General features: G+C 27.5%; 1 long non-coding RNA gene across 1 annotated transcript; it reads left to right on the plus strand.

Moving 5' to 3' along the window:
* The first annotated feature begins 2,740 nt into the window (after positions 1-2,740).
* Positions 2,741-9,614, plus strand: LOC132926319 (uncharacterized). The gene is made up of 4 exons (XR_009661409.1): positions 2,741-2,865; positions 3,953-4,093; positions 8,339-8,509; positions 8,589-9,614. It is a non-coding gene; the product is annotated as an uncharacterized LOC132926319 (long non-coding RNA).
* The last annotated feature ends 7,243 nt before the right edge of the window (positions 9,615-16,857 follow it).

A 16,857-nucleotide genomic window follows, 5' to 3' on the forward strand; every position in this document is an offset into this window, starting at 1 on the left:
ATGAACCTGTAATCGATGTGTTGACACATAATAATTGGAGGAAAAAATGAAATAAGCAATAAATAACTCAAATTTTACTTAAAATTTATGTCTTCACCATATTATATTATAATATACAATATAGAATATGCTATATAATATATCTTTGGGATTACTAATTTAATCTTTCAAAAATAATTTTAATCGGACATCGATAATCTGTATAATTCTATTTATAATTATTTTATAATTGCCAGTTGCCACTCAGAATTTATTCTAAGCGTTCAAATCGTAAAATAGAATTAAACCACTTTATTTATATTCATAACCTTTTATTTGCAATATATTTGGTCATCTAACTTCCTCGTTTTACAGCCTTATTATTGCTACAATTGTGCGGTACATTTCCAATATTATGAATATCACAAGTGATCGAGTTCATAAGTCGATGCTCGAAGTTTTAATAAACAATGTAATATAGCTAATAGGTCAAGTAACCAATGTAAAAAGAAATTTTTTAAAAATTATTTTACACTTTAGAAATTATATTAATTGAATTACTCGTTGTTAAAATGTGGCCTAACCCTACTATAGTATCTGTTTTTCCCCCTCGACGTCGACAAACAATGAAGTATGAACATGTACATTTAGTTTCATCTGTTTATTGTTGTGTATAAAATAATTTGTTAATATAATTTTATAGTTCAATAATGTTGCGCAAAGTGCGAATAGTTATAGAAATAATATGTATTTATGTATATACAATAAAATACTCTTTACATAACATGCTTTCTCATGTAATATCTATTTTTTTTTACATTTATATGTACGATAGCATATTTTACAGTAGTGTTGATGCTGTATAATATGTAATATGTAGTTCCTATGATATCAATTACTTCCATTTTACTTACTAAATTGTTAGCATCGCGTCTAATGGCATAAAAAATCGATCGTTCTTTACACGTCATATTACATACTTTTCATTTTACTCATCATACATTTTAGTATTCTGCATTTCTATTTTAAATTAGGCAGTTTTGTTACCTTCCACATTTCGATAAAAACTTTAAATAGTTACTGTTTTCTAGAACTAATAATATAATAAAACTAATAATAAAAAATAATACATTGAATAATTATAACTAATTATTTAATTGATTTTACTAAGGAATATTGAAGTTATATAATAAATAAATATGCATTATTATATAATTATAATATTATGTACAAAAATAATTAAAATCATTTTAAAGTTGCTCATATTCATAAAAATATTAATTTAGTTATTATTTTACATAATATAATGCATATTTATTTATTATATAACTGTAATACTCCTTAGTAAAATCAATTAAATAATTAGTTATAATAAAATATATCATGTATTATTTCACATAGTATATAATTTATAAATACAAAGTAGCAGTTTATGAATTTAATATAGTATTTAATAATATATAATCATACCTGTACCTATCAGATCTTAAGATTTATTTTAAACATAATAAATAATGGATAATTTACCGATCGCTGCAGAATCTGATATGCTTGAAATGAGTAAACCAATCCATTGACGAAAAGGACATCATTGGCTTGTGCTTGTCACATATCGTAGTTTAGACCGAAACGTATTTTATGTCCCTGTGTAGTTACCTATCGGTAAATGCATCATTATCTTGCCGTCTGGACGATGGATGACTTAATAGCTGAAAGTTGCTGATAAAAATATAGGTGGTGGTCTTCGGAAAAGCAAATCCCTTGGAAAATTCCTCCTTCTATTCTTTGATCAGTAAGACAGTATCATACTTTTTTCAGTGATAGTAGACAATGTAAATCTGATTGCATATAACAATTGTCGTATCTCGGAATAAAATGTTATAAAAAAAACTCATAAAATATTTATTTTATTTTTATTATTATTCCAACTTCACAGATAAAAGGATATCCTCAATGATAAGTTGGGCCATTTTATTGTAGTTATATTGTATTTATTAATGTGTTTATCTGGTTGTCTAATAAATTATTATTATTAAATACTAAAAATAATTTAAAACCACGATAAACGAGAAAATAATGTATATTATATTTGTTATTCAAAATAAAAATGTTCAAATATTGAATTGAATTACTACCTATATATTATACACAATAATAATATTGTATACTTCTTATACGCCTTAATTTTGATGGAAAATGTACGCCATTCACTTGCAGGTGAAAATATGTAGGAAAGTACAAGACAAAATTTTTGAAAAAAATAAAACCGGATTGCTCGGGTTTATTACATACTCGTAAGTCGTATATAGTCTACAAATATAATACGATACTATACATAGGTATAAATATGTATAATATCCTTATGATATACGAGTTCGACACTTCAGCGTGCCAAAACACTAAAACTAATAATAATAATATTATGTTCGTGCTATTGTGACAGTGCTATGTATTTATATAGGTAAATACCGGATTACGGTTCGTCCAAACTAGCCTATAATCTTAATTTGACTCCATTGTGCTGTATGTCAACACAACTAAACACCAAGGTGTATGAATAATGACGATTTCCATATTGTGCGCCTGGTAATTAAGGTCTATTTTTTTTTCTTGTCATTACTACGGCTTTTGTTATACGTGTATTTTGTTTGTGTGGCGTTTGTTTAGAAGCGCATCTGCAGTATTTATTTTGTTTTGTTTTGTTTTGTTTTCATTTTTTTTTTTTTTACCTCAGCTCAATATTTTTGCTGTTTCCCAAAAGGTGATATGGGAATTATCATATATAGGTACAAGGTATTCATGTCCACGGAAGAACAGTTGTCAGTTTTGATCTTTTTCACACGATATATGTGACTACCTAAGTAGATTACAAAAAATATAATACAAGTGAGTCAAATATCAATGATGGAATATCGAGTATAAAATAATATAGTCGTCTACCTATGTATTGTTTTAACACGATAATTCTATTATATAATAAATAAATTATATTATATCTTTCAGGCTTCATGTAAAGGATTGGTTAGATATATTATATATATATATACTTATTACTTTTACACATAGCATGTAGGTATATAATTACATATGTATTTATTTTAGTTATGAACACTATAGTTTAAAATATTTTATGTATATTTACTACTTTGCTTTATAGATGCATAGATTCTCCCATAAAATATATCACACTGGCTCATCACAAACTTTTTTTCTAAAAACTATAATAATAAATGACAAAATGGTAATATCCTGGAAAATAAGGCAATAAAACGAAAAATGGTGTAGTGATTTAATAAATGCTATTCATGCTTCGTATAATTGCTTTTCAAGCTGAAAAAAAATTATTAAATAATTATAATTCACTAAAAAGTTGAATAAATCCCACCAAGAAGTTTTGACAACTTTTTCTACTTAAATGCAAATTCTTATTTTTTTATTTCACATTATCAAAATATGTTCTGTATATTTTTTTATAATATTGATGCTATAAATTACAATATGTATATATAAATGATTGTATAAAATATATATTATATAATTTATTATTAACTCTAAAAACAATTCTAATGATGATAATATTTAATTATTTATTAATTATTGGGTAATATTCAGGAGTAGTAGAAGTAGTATAGTAACAGTAGTAGCAATAGTGGTTAGTATAGTTTAAAATTAATTTTAATGTTGACACGATGTACTTTATGACATATATATTATAATATGTGTTCACCCTTTTCAAACAAGCCGATTGCGGAGAAGTGATATATTGTTGAGGATAAAAGCCGATGATATAAGAATATTATTATTCATTTTACGATAATAAATTACATTTTTTTTTTTTTTTGAGTAATGTTAACTACTATCTAATGTAATGTATGTATCTAATTAAATTAATATTATAAAAGTAGTTTTTATAATATATTGTATATATTATATATATAAAATTAAGTAAGAATTAAAGAAGATTTAATTACAGATATAATAAAAGAAGACCTGAAAATGTTGGGAATAAGGAATGCTGAAGAAACGGCACAAGATAGAGAAGATTAGAGACAATATGTGGTTGCGGCAATGGGCCTTGAAGGCCTGTAAAAAGCCAAAGAAGAAGAAGAAGAAGGTATAAAATTAAGTTTAATTTAATATAATGATTATTAATTTATGGTTATAATAATAATATACTACGATTATAGTAGAAGTTGTCGATTGAAAATCGAAAGTTGCGACTTATATAATTATAGATGATTCTACTTATTATAATATACGTTCTATTTTAACAAATAATATTCAATAAATAATGAGAATACAAATATTACAATATTATAAAAAAACTATATTCTTTATGTTTGTACATTAATAGTTCCTATATAAACAGTATAAACATTATACGCTTATAAGATATTGTCTGTATTGATTATACAACAAAGTTTTTAATTTAAAATATATTTTTTGTATATTTATTAATCAGATACCTGCTACTGCTAACTCGTATTCTAAATTAATTTATGCTTTTCAATTTGTATATTTTAATTTTACTTATTATAAAGTGACTAGTGAGTATAGTGAAATAATTATAAAAAGTTCCTTTCAATGTATTGTTCTTTTAAATGGTTTAAATGGTTTTAAATATGAATGAATTTATTAACTTTGTAATAAAAATATGTATTTATTCAAAAACTAAAGATCATACATAGTAGCATTTCGATCGATTCATAAAGCCTACAACGCAAAACTCAAGCCCAGGAACATATTGAACTTATTATGTTCATATCACTATTATTTACTATAGCTCAGCAATGTGATATATAATATAGAAATTGTATCAATAATGAGAATAATAGAAAATAGCGTTAATGCCAAGACGATCGACGTCGAATTTGTTATTCGCTAAAAACAATAACATATTATATATATGCCTGCTACATTTATTTAGGGGAGACCAAATTCGTAACTAGCTTATAATATACCCATCACCCCCCTTTCGGCAAAGGAAAACCAGAGTCAAGGACCACGGTGAGGAAATAAAATCTCTCCTAAGCGTGAACCTCAGAACTTGGGTATACAGCATTAAATAATAAATAATAACAAATTAATAACACACAACTATTATAATGCTATAGTTTAAAAAGTACGGTTTTCCACATTGTGCGCGACGCAATCGCTCTGTACACACGGCCTCGGCGCGTGTCCGTTAACCACACCTATCCGCACGATTTTTGCGTTTTTATTGGCCGCTGTCTGCCCGCGGGCCTTGGCGGGGGGTGGGAATACGCGTATACACTGTACATATAGTACGTAGTAGTGCGCGGCGGCCGCTCCTCCGCCTCTTCAAACTCCTTCGCCGACGCCACCATCACCCGCCGCCGCCGCAAAAAAACACTTTTACGATAATATTATATCATTATATGTGTGTGTGTGTGTGTGTTCTTTCCCCCCCACTGCCACCGCATCCATCGACCGTTATTCCACTCCCCGACCGTCGTAAGTCGACTTCTCGCATCCACGACAGTGACTATAATAATATACTATGTATAACTACAATAACTATGATACTGCTGCTACTACATTTGCTACTGTAAATAGTGCATAATCAAAGGCGGGAAACTAATGAAAAAAATCATCTTGAGTTAGTTAAGTAATAAATTAATTGTTAACAAAGTCGTAGACAGTATACTTAAAGACTAGAGTTATATACATTTATAATAAAAGGAAAAACATCAACTTAATTTAGTATAATATAAAAGGAGATAATTATTTTTTTATTCATTTCCATTTGGATGATACATACGTATATTATAGGCGCATAGTAATTAGTAATTACTTTGTAACTTTCATTTGTTTTAAGAAATATTAAGAATCACACTATATGTGATAATAGCAATTACACCAATTAATAATTATAATTTCCTACTATAAGTGTTATTATTGGTAACACATTTAATGTCATCCAAATTATTTTAATCGAGAAACATTCGTATATATGTTTGTTTTTATTTAAAATAATTGCGTAAAGCATGATTAAACAAAAAAAAAAAGATCACTAATCAATTAGTTTTAACTACGGTATTATAGATAATAATAATATATTAATAATGTATGTAAAGTTGATTTTGACGTAAAATATTGTTTTTAAATTAACTGAACAAAGCTAAGTCATTGTAGTGATTACTTATTGCGATGAATATTTCAAGCTAACCAATAGAACATAATTAATAAGTTGATTAGAAAATGAACTAACTCTATAGTTCAGTTAAAAAGTTTTAAAAAATGTAGGTTGGTATACTTTTATACAGTTAATTTCCGCGTTTGGCTGTTAATACTTCTGCTATACTATATAAAAAATACATTATACAGTTACTATTTACGAGCCACCTCTCACACCCCCCACACCCGTCCCATTCACAGCACCGCCATTGTTTTCGGGCCTCGCCAGCGATCTCATTAAACCGGAGCCGCCATCCTCCCACCCGCCCTACCAGACGCGAGCACGAGCGGTTACTTTGCCCGATCGCAACGGACACCGTAGTCGACGAAACAATAGTGTTGTATAGATAAATATATTACAATATTATTATTATAAGCTCACAAATTATAGCTATAAAATGTGGACATTAACTATAGTCAAAAAGTTTATTTTTTTTTTTAACTTTTTAACCGTTTGTAATTTAATAACCAACTTAAGAACTTAAATCGGCTAATTGACTGTTGAATTAACTTAGCTTTTTTCCCCCGTCGATTTAAAAATATCCCACCAAGTTAATGTTAGAAACTGTTTTTTGAAATTTCCGTTTTAATGCGTAGGTACGCATATTTATACAATATGATTACCGCAATATCGGCGGTTTTAAATGGGAATAATCTAATGACTAATACTGTATAATAAATAGTAATAATATTATAATTTCTGTAGCTTTTTGATAAAATTATATTAGATAAAATGGACACAAATCCTTCAGATCCGCCTGATCACATACTTGTTAAAATAGCGAGTTAGTATTAGTACTAAACTATAAGTACATTAATATTTCTTGTTCCATTATATTAAGACTTTAAACTTAGCGAGTTTAATATTTTATTTGTGATCTATTAACTTCTAATTTAATGATATCGTGTATTCGCTTTAACTTAACTCATGTTATTTATTCATTAATTTGCCGACCCTGCAGCATTACATAAGTATAAGATAATAATTTTTAAATTACAATTTATTCTATAAATTATAAAAACAATACCACTAGTGGCTAGTTAATTATTTTAAGTATGATTATTTTTTCTAAAGACTTCAAAACAAATACTGAACAATCAATTCAATCCCTATAGATTTTAAAACCGTAATTGCTGGGAGTTTTATAACGTATTATTTAATGTTATATTTATTTTATTTAATACTTATATTATATACTTATATATGTTTGCTATATTTTTTCCTGTCAGGTCAATTTTAGAATTACGGATCTATCAAACATTATATTATGTTTATTTAATTTACGACTGTACTCTTGTCCATCCTGCAGGACGTTATTGTTTTAAATAAAAAATCAAAATAAGACCATGTAATCGTCGAGGCTATGATTTGAATGTCAAAAACGTTTACTAATTTTGCATTTTGTATTTTTCAATATTTTATGTAGAAGGGTCTAAGATTTATCAAAATTGGTTACTTTTGTACTATTTTATAATATATAGTTACACCAACTACTATTATTTTAATACTCTTTTCAATGTTTGGTGCAGGTAAACATTATTACATGTTTATAATTAACAGATTTTATTTAGTGCATTCAATTCACTGCTGAAGCAGCCCAAATTATGATATACATATATTTCACGTACTTACCCGTAGTGTATCATATATAGTAGTTATATATTATTGTACACTATAGTTTTTAATTTATTGTGTATATAGGTATACAGCACGGTCCACGGCACAATAATAACGGCTCGAAAACTTTACTTTGGGCGGCTTTGTATATTATACGCAAATCAACTTACTGGGGTCGGATATAAATCCTTTCACAAAATCGCTGTATTGTATACCACAAAATTATCTCGTTTATTTAACGATTGCGTAATATACTAAAGTATAATAGATTGCAATAGAATCAAAAATCTATATTATACCTAACTATTTATACCAGATCTTGGTCGCTTCTTTAAAGTTTAAATACTCGATTAAAGAGTGTATCGCACTCCCACGATTGGACTAATTATTTTAAACGTTCAGCATATACAGGTTGTGTAGGTATATTAAACTTTTGGTGACTTCTAATTATAATAGAATGATTAGTAGACGTCAAGAGGTTATTTTTTAAACATTTTGTATCTATTATAATCATTATACTTAATATATGTTTTTTTTTTTAAGTCGCAACTGATCGAGAAAGAAAATCAGTCAAAAATGTTTGACACGATACTGCCTTTAAATAGATATAGTAAATCGAACACGAACTGTATATTATGTCTCTTTAGTTTGATTACATTAAATAAATTATACTAATTAAAAAATTATACAGCAGTCAGCAACAATAACATACGAGTACGTATCGAATATTATATTCATTGAAAAACCATATATTTTATGCTTCTAAAATTTTTTATATACTTTTGTTTCGTAGCCATATCTGCAGTAATATTTATCAAAAACAATATGCATTTTTTATAAACAAACATTGATGGCTGTCGGCGGCACTTACCTATTACCCGCCAGGAAACTGTAAAGGAATAATAAATATGGTTTCGTCAATATTGCGAATTGTATTAACACTACATAAACTTTTCAGTATACTTATTAATAGGGATTGTAAGCTTTAGGAGTTGTATATTTTTCTATATACCTATACTCTCGATTTATAGCAAACCAAGCTACAAATCCGAACTATAGTATATACTATGGTAAGTTTAAAAATCAAAAATTTAAGATGTATATTTTATAAATTTTAAGGAAAAGTGTATATTTGATATTTTATAAAAAAAAAAATTGATTTTTTTTCTTAATCTATATGTATTTTAAATAATATTGAATACAAAACAAACGTATTTATAACTATTATACTAATCAAATACATAATAAAATAGAAAAATATTATTTGTTATCGGGCCAAGTTTAAAACAAACAGACACGGCAATTTTAAATGTTCACCCAGAGAAATACACGATATAAATTGCACTATATATGGCACTCAGTTTAGCTAATCCATGCTTATATATTTTGTATACCATACGAGTCTTCTCGTCCAACTTTTCGGAGTCATTCAATCACAATAACTTTTTAATTTTTATTTTGCGATATTTATGTTTTAATAAATTGTTGTGTAATATTCTGGCACGTTTGACTGAACAACGGATAACGGGATAATGCATAAAACAAACGAAGCACTCGTCAAAGGATATTGTACGACACACACACACATTGAGCATGTATTACACATAATATATAATACGTATGTGAGGAAGTTTTCAATCCATTTTCATCACCATTCACCGGCATATTACACGCGAGTTTTTTTAAAATTGTATTCTTAATAACAGAAAAAAGACGTGCATTTCAATTGAGTGACTGCAGAGTGTAGTGTTTTGGAATAGTATATGCATTTTTCTGAATACAATTGAAAATTGTTTTGATATTTCAAACACATACACCTGCACACAGTGTACAATTTATTATATTATTAACAATCTATGTAGTATATACACTATAGTATAATACTTATTGTGCAATGCGTTTAAATAAAATTCTAGTGTTATAATTGTTGGTTTTAATTTTAGCAACGTATTATTTATTAATAGTAGTTCTAGATATTATGTATATTACTAAGATTATTATTGACACTTCGTATAATCCTACTACGTACACAGGTGTATAGTGCTATACATAATATATATGTGGGTATAGTGATAAATATCGGTCTGTCAGGAGTTTAAAATATGACAATCAAAATAAAAAGTAATATAATAATGTGTATATAAATAATAGGAATTAAATTAAGGCCACATTTAAAATGAATTATCAAATGTACTTTTCAACCTTTTTTTGAGCTTTATATAAGTTGCAGAAACAAATTATAATTTTAAAATGTCCCCTATTTATTATACATAATAATTATGCCTAGATGATTGTTATATATACCGATTGGTAAAATTTCAAGCAATCAAACATGTTTAGTTTCATATTTACATTTTATCTAATTTTTTAAACATTTTTGTAGTATAATATTTTATTCATCGCTTTTATCTATTTGACGACAAATTATATATTATAACTTATAATAGATTTATTGGAAAGTAATAAATAAATTAGTGTTATAACACAATTACACGGTGGAATATATATGTATAGATAAAACGATTTTGCTTAACTTAAAACACTTGATATTCTGAAAACAGTGAAAATTATTAAAATTATTCAACGTTATTTTTTTTCCACATAAAAATATATTTTATCCAAAAAATGTATTTTTATAATTTTAATCATTATATTATACTTCTTTATTTTTATTAACAACATATTTTTCTAATTTCTTATTCAGAAGAAAAATATTTTTTTGGAATTATTTTCCATAGGTATAGAAATTGAGCTCCAATCGAATGGGTATAACATTTTTAATGAGTTGTAAGTATTTAAAAAATTTAGATGATCAGAGATTCAGAGAGCGAAGAGGCATAGAATTTCTACGCAGTGTCAGTCTACTACTCGGCTCGTATAAACTTAAACAAGTTAAAAACTGCCTTCTGAATTAGTATCATAGCCCATAGGCGATACGAGTCTAACTTTGAAGTATTGTCCTACTTATTGTTTTACTAGTAAAAACGTTTACTAAAAAACTTGCCAATTTCGTCTCGAGTATATTTTTACGCGTTTCTAAAACTAATTGGTTACCGTGTACCTGCAGCAGTATTATCTGTTATTAATCATATTATTGTACATTACGCGATAAAAACGGTCGGTTTCAAACGTATAAAATATTAAAATCACGTTTACCAGACAATAATATTCAATATACCTGCATACATTATAATACGATATTGTTATATTGATTGTACGAAAGCCGTACGGGCGTATAATGGGTGTGATGTGTTATTACATTGTTGTAAATTTTTAATCATTAGGGATAAAAATATAACCATTATTTGTCGACTACGACGAGTCCGCGCTGCACCTATACCCACTCAATAATACACACACGGATAACCACACCGATACACATCGCGCGCGCGGTATATTATTTCATATTTCTGTTAATAATACGTAGTAATAGTAATAATAATAATAATAATAATAATAATAAATGTCATTATCTTTTTTTTTTCTTCTTTTCGGCCGGTGGCTGCTCGCAGTGTAATAATGTTCCATATGACTATACGTATTTTACACACGAGTATATAATAATAATAATAATAATAATATGATATAGGTATACGCGCGCTTCGTATATATTATATATTATATTGTATTATTATATATTAACAGGTGTAGAAAAGATCGGCCCGGGCGAACGCACACACACACACACACACAGCTATTTTACGTACGTTTATACGGTATGCAACTCGCATATGTGTGTGTGTGTGTGTGTAATGTAATGGACTCGGTACACTATAGTAATACAGTAGACGTGTGATTGTGTGCGGCGTGTATAGGCTTATATTATATATATATATTATATTATTATGGTATTGTATGTGTTATTATAATATTATGTGCGTATGGGTATTGGGTAGGTACGCGATAATATGGTAAGAAGAACACGCGGCGGCCGTAACGTCCGCCTGCTACACAGCCTCCGCGATCGTGTACGTGTATACGATGTAAATATGTGTGCCAGACAAGTCGGCTCCGGGAATATTATTATTATTATTATTATTATTATTATTATTATTATTATGAAGAGCGCAGCGGGTAATCAGCGGCGGTGGCTGCCGTTCGCTGGCACCCCGCTGGCGTTCACCTCCGCTGCCGCCTGTCAAATCCAATGTCCGGCACACACACACACACACACACACACACACCCCTCTCGGTCTATAACCCCTTCGTCGTCCGTCCGTCCCGGCACTCGTTAAAAACCTTTTATACATATTACTGTGCGTGTCAATGTTTGGCATTGAGAAAGATTTATAATATATATATATATATATATATGACTGTACACACACACATAGACACATATACACGTATATATATATATAATACGCCTGCGTGTAGCACATATATATAGTCAGTCGGTTTTCTTTTATTTTTTTTCCGGTACACACCGTAAGTATAATATATATATACAATATTTTACACGCTTAGTCGTGTAAACGCGTACCCGGTAATGTGTTGGATTATAATATTATTATTATCATCTCGATTATATTATTGTATTACGGCGAGCGTTGTCTTTATACGACTGCGATAAATAAACTAGTTATATCGTGATGGTTATTATCCATAGCGGGTGGTGGTGCAGTATAATATATATTGTGTTGCATAGGTCACTGTTGCAGGATCATGTCGAGGGCGGGATTAATTGGGCTGAGACGGCCCGAAGACCCAAAGTCTTAAAATCCCGTTTTGTGAACGTTCGTGAATGCCATTTGTATTATTATATCTATTCATTTTATTGTAACACGAAACCAATTCATTGGGATGAGAATACGCAGTTTAGTATATTAATTTAAAATAAACGATAATATTATACATAAATAATAATATAAACATATATAGTAATAGCCATAAAGTAAAAAATAACAATCACCGTAAATCACTAGAAGATGCATTATCATAATCTATCCGTACTCTATAGTGGAACCTGTAAATGTAGCTTCCTGAGTTACGGTGGGAGTCAACGTCGAGGACTAGAAGTCCGTCCTGTCTTTTACTTATCTACACAGACCCAATATTTACAAAAAATGGGTAATCCCCATTCCCCGTATCCATGAACGAGTACGATAACAAATATTGATATCGATTACGTCCCCCCCCCCAAGCCCGTACCCCTTATTATATGCGCCTTTGCTATCGACCCTTGATATATATCTCGGTATATGTAAACGGGCGGTTGTCATATATTTATCTAGTTTCTGGGATATAATTCTTTTATCAAACGTGTTTCTGTATTATTTCTTCAGTCACAGATCTTTTATTTGGTAATTGATAAATTTGTGCCCCAATATATTTTAAGTCTTATAAGATGATCCTAGTATCTTACTATAATAGCACGAGGATAACATAGTTTGTCTTGATTTTTATTCGTGTTATACATCTTTTGTTTTTTGTAAAAAGGCCCAAGTATTCTCAAGATGGTTTACCATCTTTTTACAGGCAATATAATTACTTGAAAACTAAATTCCATTTCGTTTATGTTTACGTATTATACACTACTAATATTTTGTTTAAAATTGTCAGCCCCGATACGTTGGGTGTCGTATTGCTTGTAAATATTGATGAAAAAACTTTGGATTGTCAGTGCGCATATTAACAATGTCACTATCTGCAGTGAAGTTGTAATTTCTTTTAATATTTGAAATTTTTTTTTTAATCAGACCTCCAATAGCGTTTTTAAACTAATTATATCTAAGTCTTCCGATAAAGCTTTTAATGTGATATTATAACCAATTATATTATAAGCATTCTAAACCTATTTTTCATATTATTTATTTTCAAGAAGTTAGACTCTATGATTGACGTTTCAGCTGAATTTATATTGTTGTTAGTTTCATACGCGCTTTTGTTTACATATATTATGGGTCTTTGAAAATTTATTTTTAAAATGATAAATTTTACTTATGATGGCTATGGATGGACTGCTGGTGGGAGTGGAGATTCTGGTGGCGGTGGTGGAAATCACTCCAAAGACCCATTTACTATACTCTTCACATTAATACAAACGATTATAAGTTCATTATTTAATGATGTCATTACGAAATTTTTGAAAGATATAGCATGTTTTTTAGTTGATGGAAACTATATAATTTAATTATTCAAATGAAATGAAATATTTTTCAAATTCCTAGTATATTTTAAAATCAAGACAACATATTAAAACGAGCTGTATATTATGTATTATGCCCCTTATAATATACACTTAAATTAATTTTTGAGTTTCGTAAATGTTATTCCTGGGCGTTTAAGTCTCCAAAAAGAATAAGTGTCACAAAGTATAATATGATTTAGTCAGCTGGTTCAAAACAGTGTGATAACACTGTACTTATATAACTAATTAAACTACAAATTGTATTTTTGTTTCTGAACAAATCGCAAACTTTTTTTTTGTCTGCCCTAAGAATGACCGTAAATTCTGCTAAAATACAACAAAAAGTTACTAATTTTCTTTCTATAAATTAAAGCATGTGTGATTTTAACTTATAAGTTATAATATTGCTGCCTTATTAATATATTTGAGTATTGAGTGTTTGGCAACATATTTTATGAATTAAATTATTGGAGATCAACAAAATTAGTGTTTGGTAAATCTAAGCTTATACAGACTCATGTCATTAAACAGATAACTGAAAAACCATAAGAGTTTAACAAAGGACTACATAATTTTCCATTTATACGAGTATATAGTTTGCACTATACTATATATACTATAACTATAACATTTTTCAGTGGCCACTAAAAAATTCAGAAATTGTTTGCGAGCCATCAAAATTTAATTTACGTGTGAATCTGAAAAAAATAAAACCAAAATAAAAAAATTCAATAAAAATTAAACCCACATATTATTATATTTTAAAATATGTGAAACATTGAGGAAAATTTCTGTTTTAATTTTTTACATTACAAATTTACAAATAATGTTTAATTAAGAAATAAAAAATGAGTATTAAATATACCTTCTGGAGGTAGTGCATTATAATTTATTATAGCTGTTATTGTAGTTTTTAAAAACCATACTATTACATTTTGAAAGTAATTAAGCGAATATGCTTATGGATATTTTTGTCTTAATTTTAATATTTGATTTGTTCGTTTTCGTACAATTCAAAATTTTAAATATAAATAATTTGCATTATTTTTAAAACACACCGTGGCTATGCCTCATATTTCGTTTTAGTCAATTAATTTACTACTCTCTTTTATGTATGCTTGTATATTGTAGATTTAATACGTGATCGCGCTCAAGAATAGGACAAGAACGCTCTATTTGAGTATTATAATATTTGCTTATTAATATAATACCAGTGCATTTTAATAGATTCGTATTAATAAACAAGCAAATTTTACTTAATAAATTATTATGTTCAATAGTTCAACTTAAATTATGTTTTAGAATAAATAGTTTAGGTATATTACACTATTACTGGAGAAACAATAACAATAAATAATATTTTATATTAAATATCAAGTCATGTGATATGTACCTATAGGTATTTTTTCCGTGATAAATCTATTTAATTATATCACGCTAAAATATCATAGATAATTGATACATATATTATTATTAAGTATTTTTTTTTGCGTAAGAAGAATTTTAGAAATAATTCAGGGATGAAAAATATTTTCATAAATTACTACCCCTTTTTGACATAAAAACTAGCTATATATACGCCATTGCATCAAAATACCAAAACATTTGACTAAATCGACTTTGTTTTCTATCTTTATATTATAAAATTATAAAGCTACAATATAATATATTCAGTCTTTAGTTACGTAAATTATTATAATATATGATATCTGATTTTTATATTATTTAAGAACGAATAGACATTTTCAACACTGCGATCAAATAATATGCACTGTTTTATGACAAACACAATATACTATGTTTGTTTTAAGCTCAATATATTTGCTTAAAAAAATGTGTCAATGATTTATGCTTTGATAAAAAAAATATATCATTAAGGACTATATTATGCTATTATAATACATAAAATAAAAACAGGTACATAATACAAATTTAAACGTATACAATTCGTCTACTCATTATAATACCTATCTAAATCGAAGTGACAATAAATTATGCATTTTGCTTACGTTTTATGTGAAATGAATGCAAAAAATTGTAACGAAAACCATATTATAAAATAAACGTACTCGATTAAAATTATTTCATTCCTTATAATAACTTATTATTCCCTAACAAACTTTTTCAGTCAAGCTATATAAAAAGTACTTATTAAGTATAAATAATACATTCATACAAATAATACGAGTTTATGTATAATATGTATAGAAATTAAATATTAAAATATGTAATATTCAAATCGTTCTAACTTCTAATTAAGTATAGGTATACTGCAGAATTTAAATGCTGTATGATAGGTATATCAAATGATATAATTTTTAGTAATTTTGTCTTCGAATAAATTTAAGCTAAAATGAATTACTTATTTATATTCCTTAATAATTGCCGTATATGTATATATATATAAGTAATTTATAGTTATAGGTGTATACTAATTGCAAATTTTATTATTTGATTCTAAATTTTAATTATTTAATGTTAGTTTTATGCCCTAGAGTACACTTTAAATACGGTATTTATAGAAATAATTTTTAATTAATTAAAAAAAAAATTGTAGTAAGGCAAAATTATAAATGCAATGCAATGTATACATTGTATATATTGTATTAACTACTAAGTTAAAATTTTAAAGAAAAAAACAAATGGACGTTTTAAAAGGGGCATCGTTAAAATTGACCCTAAATAATAAATAATAAAAGTTCACCTACCTTAGCAAAGAATAATGAAAATAAAAACAACGCTCAAAAAACAGTGATTCAGTTTTATAATCATATAATCATATAATAAATAAAAACGAAGCTAATAATTGAAGTAAATGCGAACAATAATTGATTATTTTGAAGATTACTGAGATGACAGTTAACAAGCTATAGGAATATCAACTTAAATACTATATACTAATATTATATCAGAACCTTATAATATACTTTTA

The sequence above is a fragment of the Rhopalosiphum padi genome, chromosome 3 (genome assembly GCF_020882245.1).
Source record: "Rhopalosiphum padi isolate XX-2018 chromosome 3, ASM2088224v1, whole genome shotgun sequence".
NCBI lineage: Eukaryota > Metazoa > Arthropoda > Insecta > Hemiptera > Aphididae > Rhopalosiphum > Rhopalosiphum padi.